This window comes from Macrosteles quadrilineatus, unplaced genomic scaffold (genome assembly GCF_028750875.1).
Source record: "Macrosteles quadrilineatus isolate MER2022 unplaced genomic scaffold, UCM_ALF_1.0 Scaffold_5__1_contigs__length_97177068, whole genome shotgun sequence".
In the NCBI taxonomy this organism is placed as follows: Eukaryota; Metazoa; Arthropoda; class Insecta; order Hemiptera; family Cicadellidae; genus Macrosteles; species Macrosteles quadrilineatus.
Window position 1 is genome coordinate 80,184,216 of NW_026542598.1, and position 13,653 is coordinate 80,197,868.

Genomic DNA, 13,653 nt, shown 5'->3' on the forward strand with positions numbered 1-13,653 from the left:
AGCTCGTTCGCTACGCTAACTCGCCTCCAGGTTGAAGTTCGTTCGCTACGCTCACTCACCTTTTGGTTGAAAATTAGCTGTTGTCATAAATTAAAAAATTAAAATAATAGTGCTGCACCCTGTTGGTAATCCTTGTAACTTTTATGCTATTGAACATCATAGAACAGAACCAACTTGTTTAATTGAAACAGCTGTTAAGATTCATTAATTCCTTTTAAATATGAAAAATCATAAGATTAACATGGGGAACTACAGAACCAATGGGGCGGAGCCCGAAAGGGTTTTTGAGATAAGAATATGCTTTAATGTTAATCGGGAATGTGAGCTATCATCATGCCAAATTTCAGCCCAATCCGTCCAGTAGTTTATGCGTGATTGAGCAACACACACACAAACACACACACAAACATACACACAAACATACACACAAACTCACAAACTTTCAGATTTATAATATTAGTATAGTAAGATTAAAAAAATACTTGGATTAAGTCATATCCTCTCAAAACTATTATTTCATGCTAGGCCACTCTAGCTAGGCTTTTATTTTAAAGCATAACCAAGGCATGTAACAATAAAAAAACAACACCAAGGCTCTAAATAAAAATATAATTTTTTAATAATACAGGGAGCGGCAAAATGATATGACGGTTTTCTTTGCCGCCCTGTCGAGCGAATGAGTGGCGTAGGGTGGTGGGAATAGGGGCGTTACAAAGCCAACGTGTGGACATTTTTAGTAGCCATGGAGCCGTGGGATAGCTGAGAAACATGTATTTGTAGTAGAAGTGTTTTTAAAAGTGGAAATTCCTGTGTAGCTGTTCAGTACACGTTTCAATGTGAGTCAGAGAAGTTAAGTCCCAACTCGAAACACCATTTTGCTGTGGGTGGGTAACTTTAGATCTACTAGTTCAGCATTGAAACTAAAATCTGACTACGTGGTGTGAAACTAAAGAGAGTGAGGAAGACTGTATGTTGTGGTTGAAAGTGTGATTCGTCGCTCATAATGAAATTGTTGTTACATGTAAGAAAATCAATCACTACTTGTTCTGAAAAAGAGATGCACTTTGCATAACCACTGGGTTTCAACTGTTGCACAATTGCCATTTTGTATGAATGGAAATTCAGGTCGTACTGTAATACTCTTCTACCGAGCGGCCAGACAAGTACAGAGCTGCAGCTTAACGTTTAGGCCACTGAGGACTAACTTCCACAGCTTTTACTCTCTCAGCGTTCTCTGGCGTCCGGGCTGACCTTGGACTTGGACAGCCTGTTGGCTTCTTTTTAATGCTGAACTAGTAGTTCTGAAGTTACCTACTTACAGCAAAATGGTTTTTTGAGCTGGGACTTCTCCCCTTGGACCCACATTGAAACGTGTACTGAACAGCTACACAGGAATTTCCACTTTTAAAAACACTTCTACAACAAATACATGTTACTCAGCTATCCCACGGCTCCCTGGCTACTAAAAATTCTCACACGTTGGCTTTGTAACGCCCCTATTCCCACCACCCTACGCCACTCATTCGCTCGACAGGGCGGCAAAGAAAACCGTCAGATCATTTTGCCGCTCCCTGTATTATGTTATTTGATAGTTAATTTTTTTAGAAAGATATGCTATATGAGCAACTTATATATGGTAATTGGTTGAAGAGGGGCAGTATAAGAATATGGTACCAATTTATTTTTATATTTTTATTTTTATTAGTTGGTACAGTTGGAATCCTACTTTTTTTTAGTTGTAACAGGCCGTGCTCTGAATGTTTGCTCAGGGCCCCGCATCACCTTAAGTCCGCTCTGGCTACATCAAGTCTTCTCCTTCATTCCACACAAATTTTTTTTCCAGATTATTTTACGATTTTTTGTTGTAAAATGGGGTAGAATAAGGCAGAAGCTAGTCAGTTTTGCTCCATTTTACAACTAAAAATCGTAATATTTCAGCCATTTCTTATTTGATATTTTTGAACTTGATATTATGTGAAAGAGAATTAAAAATGCTAAATAAAAGTGTTCTTGGCATTTTTTCATAAAATTTGCCGTTTTTGAGTAATTTAAGTTTAAAAAATTAAAATGGCTGCCATTTTGTGGATCAATATGCTATTTTTTTCTAACATGGGTCTTTTCTACTTTAGCCTACATACCAAGTTTTATAAAGATGGGTTGAAATAATAAAAAAAATTAAATTGTTTATGTAAAAAATACAAAATGGCGAATATGGTTAACGAAGCAATTTAGGGAAAAATTTTATTTTCTTGATTTTCTCTATTTTGACCCATATAACCATTTCCGGGGTTTTGCTGTTTACTTACGGGACACCCTGTATATCTGAAAATTTAATAACCAGCTATTCTATTTTGTTCACACATTTTTCTAAACTTTTTTGCTCTTAAATATTTTGTAATACCGATGTCTGTGGAATCATAAAACACCCATTACTAATGATTGGAACTTAATTAAAATTTCTATCTTGACGGAAAAGTCGCTGCAGGCACTGAAGTTTTAACTGTTCCGCAGAACAGTTAGAATGTTTGTATGTTACTTGCGTGGCTAAACTTTTTAAAGTCCTAGAATACACATCCATCATTGGAATACCTGCAATACACCATTTATGTTGTTAAATAAGTCTTGCTTAGGAGATTCTTCTTAACACAAAAAATAACAGTGTTAAGTGTTGAAAATAAATTCAATCAGTGATGTGATGTGTGTACTGTCCACTTGATTGATGAAATTTGCTCAATTGGACTAGATTTCCAGCTTAGTAAAGGTTAACTACAATATTCAAAACTTGTCTGGAGTGATGAGATACACATCCTATACTATAATACGAGCTAAGTATGTTTGTTTGTCTGTAATATATATCTCAAAATCCAGCGGAAGGATTTTTACTAAATATTATAATCAGGTACTTATAGCCCTAAAACGTGATTGGTGACAGCCACTACCTCAGGAAAATTTGTATTTCACTACATTGTTCTAACAGTAATATATCACAAAGTGAACAAAATTTCCAAGTTTAAGATTTGGGAGTATATCTTTTTTGGGTCCCTCCGAACTCAAAAAAAGTGGATTTCGAAGTGATGTCTGTGTAGATGTGTACAGAGATAAAGATCACTTGTTAAATCCCATTTTTATGAATCTTGGTATGTGGATACCAATCCCTAGTACTTCCAGGATTTTTTTTAAGTTTTTTTGAAACTTTAATTTTGAAGGAAATCTTATATTAAAAAACTTGGTTTTTTCTTTCCAACGTTTGGCTCTTCTACCCGACCGATTTTCATGATTGAGGTCTCAAATTGAAGGTATGTACGCACAGATTTGCCATCAAACATTGGCATTTATTTATCTATAATCCAACTCGGCTTACACGTTAACGAAATTTGCTTCCAATGTATTTTTTATGGGAGTTTAATTTTTTTACGAGTTCGTTTGGCTCTTCTACCCGACCAATTTTTATGATTGAGGTCTCAAATTGAAGGTATGAAGGCCAAGTTTTCTCATAAAGCATCGGATAATATTTACCCACTGTATTACTCAACCAGAACATATAATTTGATTTATTTTCTAATTCTTACTTTAATTTTAGATGTACCTTCACCCGTTATAATATTATAATCCTATATATTTTAGTCTAAGAACCTTCAGTGAAATACTGGCTTTCATCTAAGCTATTATTTATTCAAATCGTTTCAAGCAAACGCAAGGTGATAAACCAACATAAATATTATTTTTCATAAGGTTTTTATATGATTAAAAATTAATAGCTCCAGTATTGGTAATGTTTTTCTATATATTTTTTTTATATAAATTTGATTATTTCTCGGATATTATATTTGTTTTAACGCTGAAGAGCAGCACGGGTCCTATAGACTCAAAATAATCTGTAAGTTATAGGCTTTAATTTTAGCTATCGCGTTTGAATCAGTTAAGCTCAAGATACTGTATTACTCAATCAAAAATCATAAATTTAATTATTTCTCGGATATTATATTTATTTCTGAGCTGCAGAGCAGCATGGGTCCTCTAGTCTTGTTTTAAAATAATCAGCTCAAACGATTTTGATTAAAATTTAGTATGTTATATTGTTACTGTATATTATATATTACAGTTAAAAAGTTATTACAACTTTTGGGATTTTTCCTATACCAAAGTTTTACTACCGCCGCTGACAAGCTAATAGGAGAAAGTATGTGTCAGATTGCGGATACCAATTACTTGTAACTGTTTTACTGTTGTGTTGGTAGGCCTGTTGTGTTTTATTTGTGTCAGCATTGCGGCTCTCATTGACTACGAGAAAACAACACTTTCACCCTGAGTTGCGTGGCCTACTACACGTTGCCAACCCTCAATTAATCGGTAGATTAGAATCGACGCTAACTCCTGACTTCCCAAAACATATAATATAAATTATAACATGCATATGCATAGCATATTTAAAATATAAAAAAATGGATTATTTACCATATTTCTTGAGCTCTTTGATGACTTTAACTTTCTTGACTTTAATTTAGCATTTGACACTTTTTTGGACGATACATAATCCAAACTTACTTTAATTTTTGATGGTAGTTGTATTAATACCCTCCTACTATAGTGGTCACAAATAAATTACCACACACTAAGTGGAAAAAATTGGACATATTATTGATAACACATTGTGAGTAAAATAAAATCTTAGGTAAAATATACCTTTTCGTTGGCCACTGTTGATTTTGGCTCAACGCACGCGACATAATAAATTAAATAAATACAATGTATACGTTTAACATTTTATCAATATTTAAATCCAGGATTTATTCATATTTCCACATTGTAAAGTGGCGAAATTACAAAATAAACATTTGTTATCCTCTCAAAGAAATCTACTTAGCAACCGCTTCTGCCCAAACGTAAACATTTAGTCCTTAAAATGTATTATTCAGCACTTGAATGTATCGAATCCATAATTTTTACGTCTACCGTCTATTTATCTAAATTTAATACACTGTACATGCTTATTATTTATATGGGAAATACGCCAAAAGTAGCATATTACTTTAAATCCTTATATTACGTACAGGCGATTTCTACGAAACACTACTCCTCCATTAATGATGGACGGATTTTTACAAATGTAATAAAAGTCTCGGGCTTCACCCCACAGACTATCAAAATCTCAATGTATTTGTTATGAAGAATAGATTTTGTTTACTTAAACATACATTAAGTATTAATTGCATGCCAAACAGCTGTTCATAGTAACACATGATACACACAAGAGCGTTCGTTTTCAGTTTCGATAACTGGAGAGGAGTGATTGATTACATTGTCTTTGAGTTGACTAATTTGAAGTCATCGGAAATTATGAATGTTTTTCGTTTTTAAATAACGCCTGTAATACTTCGCAACAGGTGCACTAGTTTAGTTTACAAAATTAGTCTTTTAAAATTACTCCTGTCCCGTTAAAACCCCTTACGCTCAAGCCAGCTGGTAAAGAAGAAGAACCTTGGCAATTGAGGTGAAACACTGCATCGGGAGCCCTGATTAAACCCACACTCGCGACCAGTGTTATTGCGAACTAAACCTCATTTATCACCACTTTATTCGATAATTTCCACTAGTTTTTCTAGATATAGACATAGATTAAACATTCGACCTTATAGATTTGTCGTAGATTTTGTTCAGTTGAACCATTAACTTAGATAGTGCGACTCAAACACAGGTAAACAAAAATAGGGAAAGTGGTAGATTACTCCCCAGTTTGCTAAAATCTGAAGGGTGTTGTTTATTCATGTTTCTTGTTAGTGTGTAGAGTGTGTGGATGTAAAAAAGGGTAATATCTTGTTTTATGGTAGATTTTAAGACTCTTTTACCTTTCTATTTTGTTTTAATGCCAAAAGACAAGTAATTATTAACGGATTTTGTGTAAAAGTACACATAGGCTTAAGTGTTTAATTATGTGTGTAATTATTGTGTTTTATGTTGTTTTATGTTTATGTATTTTATGTACACATTTTTGGTGTTTATCTGCACCAAAGGAAATTTCAAACATTTTTTTGTAAACGAACGGTACAACCACTGGTCTTGTTACTATCCATCGTGGGGGAGCGAGCTGGTCTTGTGGTTAGAGCACGTATCAATCCAAGAGGTCCCGGATTCAAATCCCGCCACATCACCGATGGATTTTATCTAAGTGATAATGCCGCAACCCCTAGATCTAGCCTGAAGTAATGTGAAAACAATCCCACGCTCGTGGCTAGCGCCCTAGGACAAAAACAAAACTATTCATCGTTAACATTCTGTTATACAGCATCATTAATTGATATCCCAATGAAAAATTTTATTTATAAGTCTGGCAACGATCTTGGAATCGAACCAGCGTTCTTCGGATTGAAAGGCCAGCTCTATAAAACCACTTGGATTACCAACCAGACAAGTTTAATTTCGTTAAAAATTGTCTTAAAATAATCAAGATAAACTAATCACCCTCTAGTCAAACTGGACATAACTTAGGCTACCTTCAGAATGTAAGTTAACATTAGTTTACTTCAGAAGGCTCTTAGGAATGGCAAATCTATGTACCTAATAATTTGTAATCTATAACCTATATAAAAGATTTAACGATAAAAATTAAGTAAAAGTAAATTATAATGAGTTTACGAAACCAACCCAAAAAATTGTCGTGTGAATACTACTACGTAATACTGCTACACACATCCTTTGAAAGCCGAAGACATTTTAACGTCAGTTCTAGTTCTAACCAATTTTAAAATCGTTCTAGTTTACTTTTTGTTGTTAACTCAGTTTAAAGCTATTTAACATACCTAGTAAAATTATTTAACCGTAAACAATAGATTGTCCATTCGCATACAATCAAACAGTAAACCATACACACAGAGTCATAACAGTGCCAAAGAGTAAAATCAATGCTAAAAGAAGTAATTGGTATTTTTATCTTTTGCAGAGTCAGATGTTTGTAAGAACACTCAAGTTATCCTTGCTATTATTGAGTTTTTTTACAGAAGATTTATCTAAACAATCTTGTAAACAAAATAACCAATCTAAAACAAAAAAATGTGTATTTGAATCAAAAAACTCTCTTGGAATGGCGAAAGTTAAGAGCTTCTTGTACTTTTTCTCACTCAGAACAGGTACTTTAGTGATAGCTTGTGGCATGGTGATCGTGGGTACTATGAACATGATGGCGCTCTTCGCAGATCTTCAATTGGACGACGAACCAGTTACCACTAAAACTCTTGACAACGTGTTCAACGCGTTGTACTTCATAGTTGGTTCGATTGTGCTCTACGGTGAGACGTCGAGAAAGAGAATTTTCATAAAAATCGGAGCGGTTTTTCTTTTGATTGTTTACGTTATGTCGTTGGCAGTTCATGTCAGCAATATGGTGTCCTTGGAGAACTATGGAGGCCTTCTCCTCACTCCGTTCATACTTGCCTTGCATGTTTATTTCGTTATTGTTTTGTGGAGTTATTCAAGTAAAGTTAACCGTGATGTTTCTGTAGACTAGATAGACTATTTCTTTGTTAGTTTTGTAACAACAATGAGTATAGGTAATATGACATTTAATAGGCTACATATTTTTTTAGACAGTGGGTGTACTATATAAGACATTAATACAATATAGGTACATTAATATTGTAAGTATTCCTGTATATATTATTTTTTAGGGAAGGAGGAACCGGTATCCTGTTCTAGGGACAAGGAAATTGCAAACAGTTTTAAATAGTTTAAATTATTTTTAAGCCCTTTAAACTTCGAAATTTCCTTCCAATAACTTTAAAGATTTACTTTTTGTCCCTGCACCCGTTATGGGGATTTTTCACTGAAGGAAAATAACGCACAACACTGGAACTACAGAAAAAGGTAAACACACTTTTAAAAATACGGTAAATTGTGTACCGTACTGTTGGCCTATTAATTTACTATGATATACGAGAGAATACTAAACATATTGTTTCAGATCTGTAAAGAAGTATTTTATTCCAAATATCATTATTTGAGAAACTACTCTGCGTCTATCACTTAAACAAATGTTTGATATTATGTCAAGCTGAGCTCGCATGTTTCCGGGACATATTTTTTAGACAGAAAATAAGTTTTCTGGAGATATATGCAGGGTGTCCTGTAAGTAAGTACAAACCATTTAGTAAGAGGGCTTTTAGGTCGAAATAAAACGTAAATCAAGAATAAAAGTTTTCGCAATGAAACCTTGCTTAGAGTAGGTACCTAGTTATATATCGATGGTTTGAGTTACGCAAAATTTTGTAAAGTTACATTAAGTTATCCTTAATGATTTTAAGAATATGATTATTAAAAACAAAAAGCAAAATGACAGGGATCTCACTAACTAGACATTTTTCGAGAAATATAATTTTTATTTTCGAATTTAATTTAGGCCTACCCATATAAAACCTATTTCTTACATGTTTTGTACTAAAAGACGGGACCTATTGATTTGAGAGCGATTCTATTGTACATCAAGAATTTAAATTAATTCAAAATTGATTAAAAAACCTAAGGGAAATCGCTGTTCATGGGATTTTTTTAAGAAAATTAATAAAATGTAGGTACCAATTTGCACCAACTACACTAATGTTATTCTATTATCATTCATGATTTATTTAGATAAATATATAATTTATAAATCAAAAGCAGAAACATGTAACATATAAAACAGTAAAAGACTGTACCAACAATCTATTTAACTCAGTTATTTTAAGACCATGGGAAGTTAATAAAGGTTTTATTTTTTTTCTCGCCCTATACAATTTCTCGTGAAATTACCTTAAACAATTAAATCGTATTTTGTTAACTTAAACTAGGATTTGAATATGCCTCTTTCTAAGTAGTGCCTGTCAATGGTAGTACCTACGAAATAAAAATGCAAAATAACATTCATAAACACAAACAGCACAAAACACGAAATCAACATTTTAATATATGAATATAATATTCAAAACACCTCCATTCAAATAAACCGTCTTATAAAGTAGACAATATTTCTCGCTCTATGCGTGTATTCCGCCGGTTAGCCACACCTCAGCTCTAATATTTTGCCGGTTTCATATATCTCGTTGATATTTCAGTATTAAAATAGCTCATGATATCATCTACTAGCTTGATACATTCAGTAACGCCAATTTAATTTATATGTTTTATATACGAGAAAGATATGAAAAGTGTAATATTTATACACTTTTCTACACATACAAAAGGTCACGAGAGGTTATAACATGTGTAAAGGGAGTTTAATTAATTAGATTTTAACATTATAAAAACATTATTAGTTTTTCAAAGTGTAGAACGATTAAATTTTAGTGTAAAAAGCTTTATTGTAATGCTTCGCTAGAGGAAAAATTTAGAAATCAAGTAGCCTAATTATTGTAAATTGCGAAAGAGTAAATAGGTCAAAAACCTGAACTTCCCATTGTCTTAAACTGTGTTAAAAGATTGTTGGTACAGTTTTCCACTTTACATTGTTAAATTTTTTTCGGCATTCGGTTTATATGAAAAAAAAAACAGCTGATGCAATTATAAAAATAAAAAATGGTAAAACACAAATTCCTGCACTGGGCAAATGTAGTACTGATTGAGAACAAGGGAAAGTAATTTTAGAGCAAGGTAAATCAGCTGATCGTTTTACCCTTGTTTTAAATTAGAACTTGGGAAACTATCACTTTCTTTGATATCAGCTGATATTAAAAATATTTACTTTCCATACGGAGTGGGTGATTCTTTTGCAGTACCAGCTCAACCTCAAGTTCTGCTGGATATGTTCCACGCAGAGGCTCAAGACATTGGCTTTTCGACACTGAAGTAGATGTTTCTTTAGTGTTTGTTACTGAGATTATTTTGAGATGGGACGCTACCTATGTGAGTATTTACCTAAATACGAGTGAAGGATTAATGTAGAATGGAGTGTTACGTCTTGTGTTGTGACATTACAAATAGCTTACATGTTAGTGTAGCTTAATTTAAATCGCCCTATTAGTTTGACTTGGTTGAAGATTTTACGCATTTGGAAGAAATCAGTAGTTTTCATTGGCGCACTCTATAGCTAGCTCAGTGCAACTACGTCAATTCTCTAAAAGTTGCGACAATTTTAACATGGGGATGGGTAAAATGTCTTGTGCTTAAAGACAAAGCTTGAAATAATCTGGAGGATAAAATTCAAGGTTAAAAGAGGCCACCAACCTAGAATCTCACATTTTGTTATTCAAACATTTTTCCGCATGCGTTTATAATATCCAACTCCCCACGCCACCTTCCCCTTGATCGGCACGCAAGTACAACATTTAACCTGTTATCGACGCTGTTATCAATTGATGTATGCCTTACAATGCTCGAGTTAATGAACTTACAAATTTGGACTGGTTGCCTAATAGCTTTATGTTCCCAACACTAATCGTGACGTGAGCTAATAGCTTATAATCGGTTTCCTAAAAATGTCTTGATTTGCATTTCCATTTTTGGACTCAACTAAATCAATTTGTATCTTTCCTTTGACACTTTTGGTAATGCAAATTAGGAGATTTCAACCCAAGCAATTGCAATTGCACCATAATACAGTAATTGTAATTTTCTTGACCTTTAAACAAATACTACTAGCTTGATGAGTTGTAACTAAAATGTATAGCGTTCCTTTATAAACTACTTTTGTTATGAAAATTTTTACTTATTATATATAACAATCTTTTGTGTAACTAGTGGGCGTAAAGGCACTTTGCTGGACACGAGAGAAGTGTAAAGTTTCACGAGTGCAGCAAAGGCAGTTTGCACTAATTAATCTTTCAAACACTGTACAACACGTTTTTAGGTTAGTTCAAATCCAAATATCGAACGAAATGGGAAACGCTTCGCCAGCTGATCGTAGTCGCAATATCTTTTTAAGTGTTGCCATAGACTAGTATGTTTGGTTTTATCTATGGTGTTGCCAACTTTTTTTCAAGCGTACACGTATTACGTGCCTAATAAAAGGAAGAGTCCGCACACTTGAAGGTATTAGAAGAAGCAGAGCAGAAAAATAATTACTCTTTACTCAGGAAAACTATATTTTCAGGATCGAATCCGAAACCTTCTACTGTAATCAGTCCGCATTTTATAAACTTTTAATTTTAATTTTCCTCAGTTTACCAAAGTCGTCTCAACTGAAACAAAAAAAAACATCAATTCAGTAAATTACGTAGAATCTCATAACCTCTCAAAAACATGTTACGTAATTAGTGAAAAACTGTTCCGTTGATCGGCAGCAGGCACCACCTTTCTATAGGTTCGTGTTCAGCTGACCTCATAAGCTATCATAAATCACTGTACTCTTTCCCCCCCACAACCCCCCCCCCCCCTACCCCCCAAACACTCACGGAAAACCCGCTGCATTTACATCCATTCATCAGATCGGGGCACACATGCACCAAAGTTACTTACGGATAATTTTAAATGCATTAAAATGTCGTTACAATCAGGCAACTCTGTAAGACCTGACTTGTTACGTGATTTTATTATTGGCCAAAACTTAAGTGTAGGGATCTCTACATCAAGTTTTATTCATTTGAGTAAACCTTCCTTTCCCCCTCTTTTTCTAGATGGGGTTTTCTAAACGCCGTTATTTTTACTTTTCTGAATGTTTAAAATAAGCCTGATGTTCTGATTTCAGTTTATAATTTCTATCTTGATCCTTGTCTATTTTGTGGTGTATATTTTGATCAACAATTACCTGATGTTATTAGTTCTGAAACGTAGCTAGCTCTCTCATTTATATCATTCTTCTGCAATGTTCTCTGTCGCATAACATTTTGTGTAGTTTGAAAATAATGGATTTGGATTAGTTTTTTTTTCTGATAGGTGGGGAATTAGAATTAACCAACGTTAAATTATCTTATAATTTGATAACATAGTTAATTGTGTCCATAACAATAGATTTGCCAATAGAACTCCTTTCTGCCCAAAACAACATTCATCAAGCTAACTCAATTTCTTTAATTTTTTTCCTTTCCCACCTTCACATACCAGGAAGCTGTTATAGCCCGGAATCGTTTACACTTACTTCAAGGTAGGCCTTATAAGGTCGCGGCATTGTGAAATAAAATCATTGGGGATTGGCGGGATATGAACCAGGGGACCTCGGCGACCGAAGCCCTGTGCTGTTATCCTGTTCGAGCTCACTCCCCATTAGGTAAACTCTATGTCCATCACGTCTCAGAAGGATTTGTACAGTTTCATTTACACCGAGAAGGAGGAAAAATCAGTAAAATGCGTTTAAACCCTCATTTCGCTCCCCAGCGATCAGTAAAGCCCGCGGCTTTTAAACGTTAAATGGTGACCTCAACCCTCAACGTGCGTTTGTTAAAAACCACTCAGGCCCTTCAACATTCACTTAGTTGGACTGTTTTGTTGCTAAGATCCAGATACAGGCGATTGTTTGAAAATATGAGTATGTTACTTTAACCATTGACTTGGATAGTAGTCAAAGCTTTAACTATAGATTTAGTACTGTTATACTGCATTTGATTGTGGATAGGACTAGACAATCCAATCCTATTTTAACGATGTAATCAGCTTTTGCATTAAAATTGACCTTGTTGAATTAAGCAACCTCCAGAGTGCAATGATATAAATTACAGATTTTTGTCGAATAAGTCAAGATTCAACCAAATGAAACTAAGTGACATTACAAACTATAACATCTTTTAACATTAACTACTTCAGTAACAAAATCCCAGGGCAAAAATATAATTGTAGAAAGTCGCTAACACACATCCTTATGGATTAACGGAAACAATTTTAATGTTAATTGCATACTTTGTTTCTAGGGCGTGTATTTATTCCTTTTATTCCTTTTACTTTCTGCCCTTATACATAGTATTTGGAGTTTGAGTTTTGAGTGGATATAATCCGTTTTGGGTCCCCTGAACCCAAAAAAGTGGTTATCGAAGTTATGTCTGAGTGTGTGTGTGTGCTACTTGGGTCATTCTCTCAAAATTGGACATTTCAGCATTTAGGTTTGAAGATATTTTAACTTGTTTGGACCCCAATGAATCTAACACCACTGGATTCAGAATTAAAATATTACCTAACATCGAAAATTCCCATTACTGCTCCTTTCACAAAATGATTTTAAAAGTTCCTGAAAATACTTATAGGGCTATAAAAGAGGTGTAAAGTAATGTTTCCAACACCCATGAATACCACTAGGAATTAACCAACACAAGTTTGTGTTTGTGTTTGCTCAAAAGAAACAGACAATGAAACGCTTGGGAAAAGATATAATGTTTCACACTAGCAACTAACTTATTTCACATATCCTATCCTGCACTACGATTATCCCACTAGTATAAAATGGTGTATCATGTATAGCACATGGTAACTTGCAACGCGAATAAGTGATTGTAGGATCGTGTGGACAACCAGCCATTTACGCCACGAGTAAATGAACTCGGGAGTTAGAACTGCACGACGAGGTCACTCACGCACTGCGGTCAAGGCTTTATGGGGGGAGTTATGGGGTTATGGGGGAAGTAATAGTCTATAGCAGTAGGTTTACCCAAGCTTTGTACAGGGTGGAGTGTTTGATAATATTTCTCCGCATTTTATTATTTTACTAACTAGTGTATCTTTTCTTTATGTCAGGTTCGATATAAATTCAAACACAAAAAATTAAAA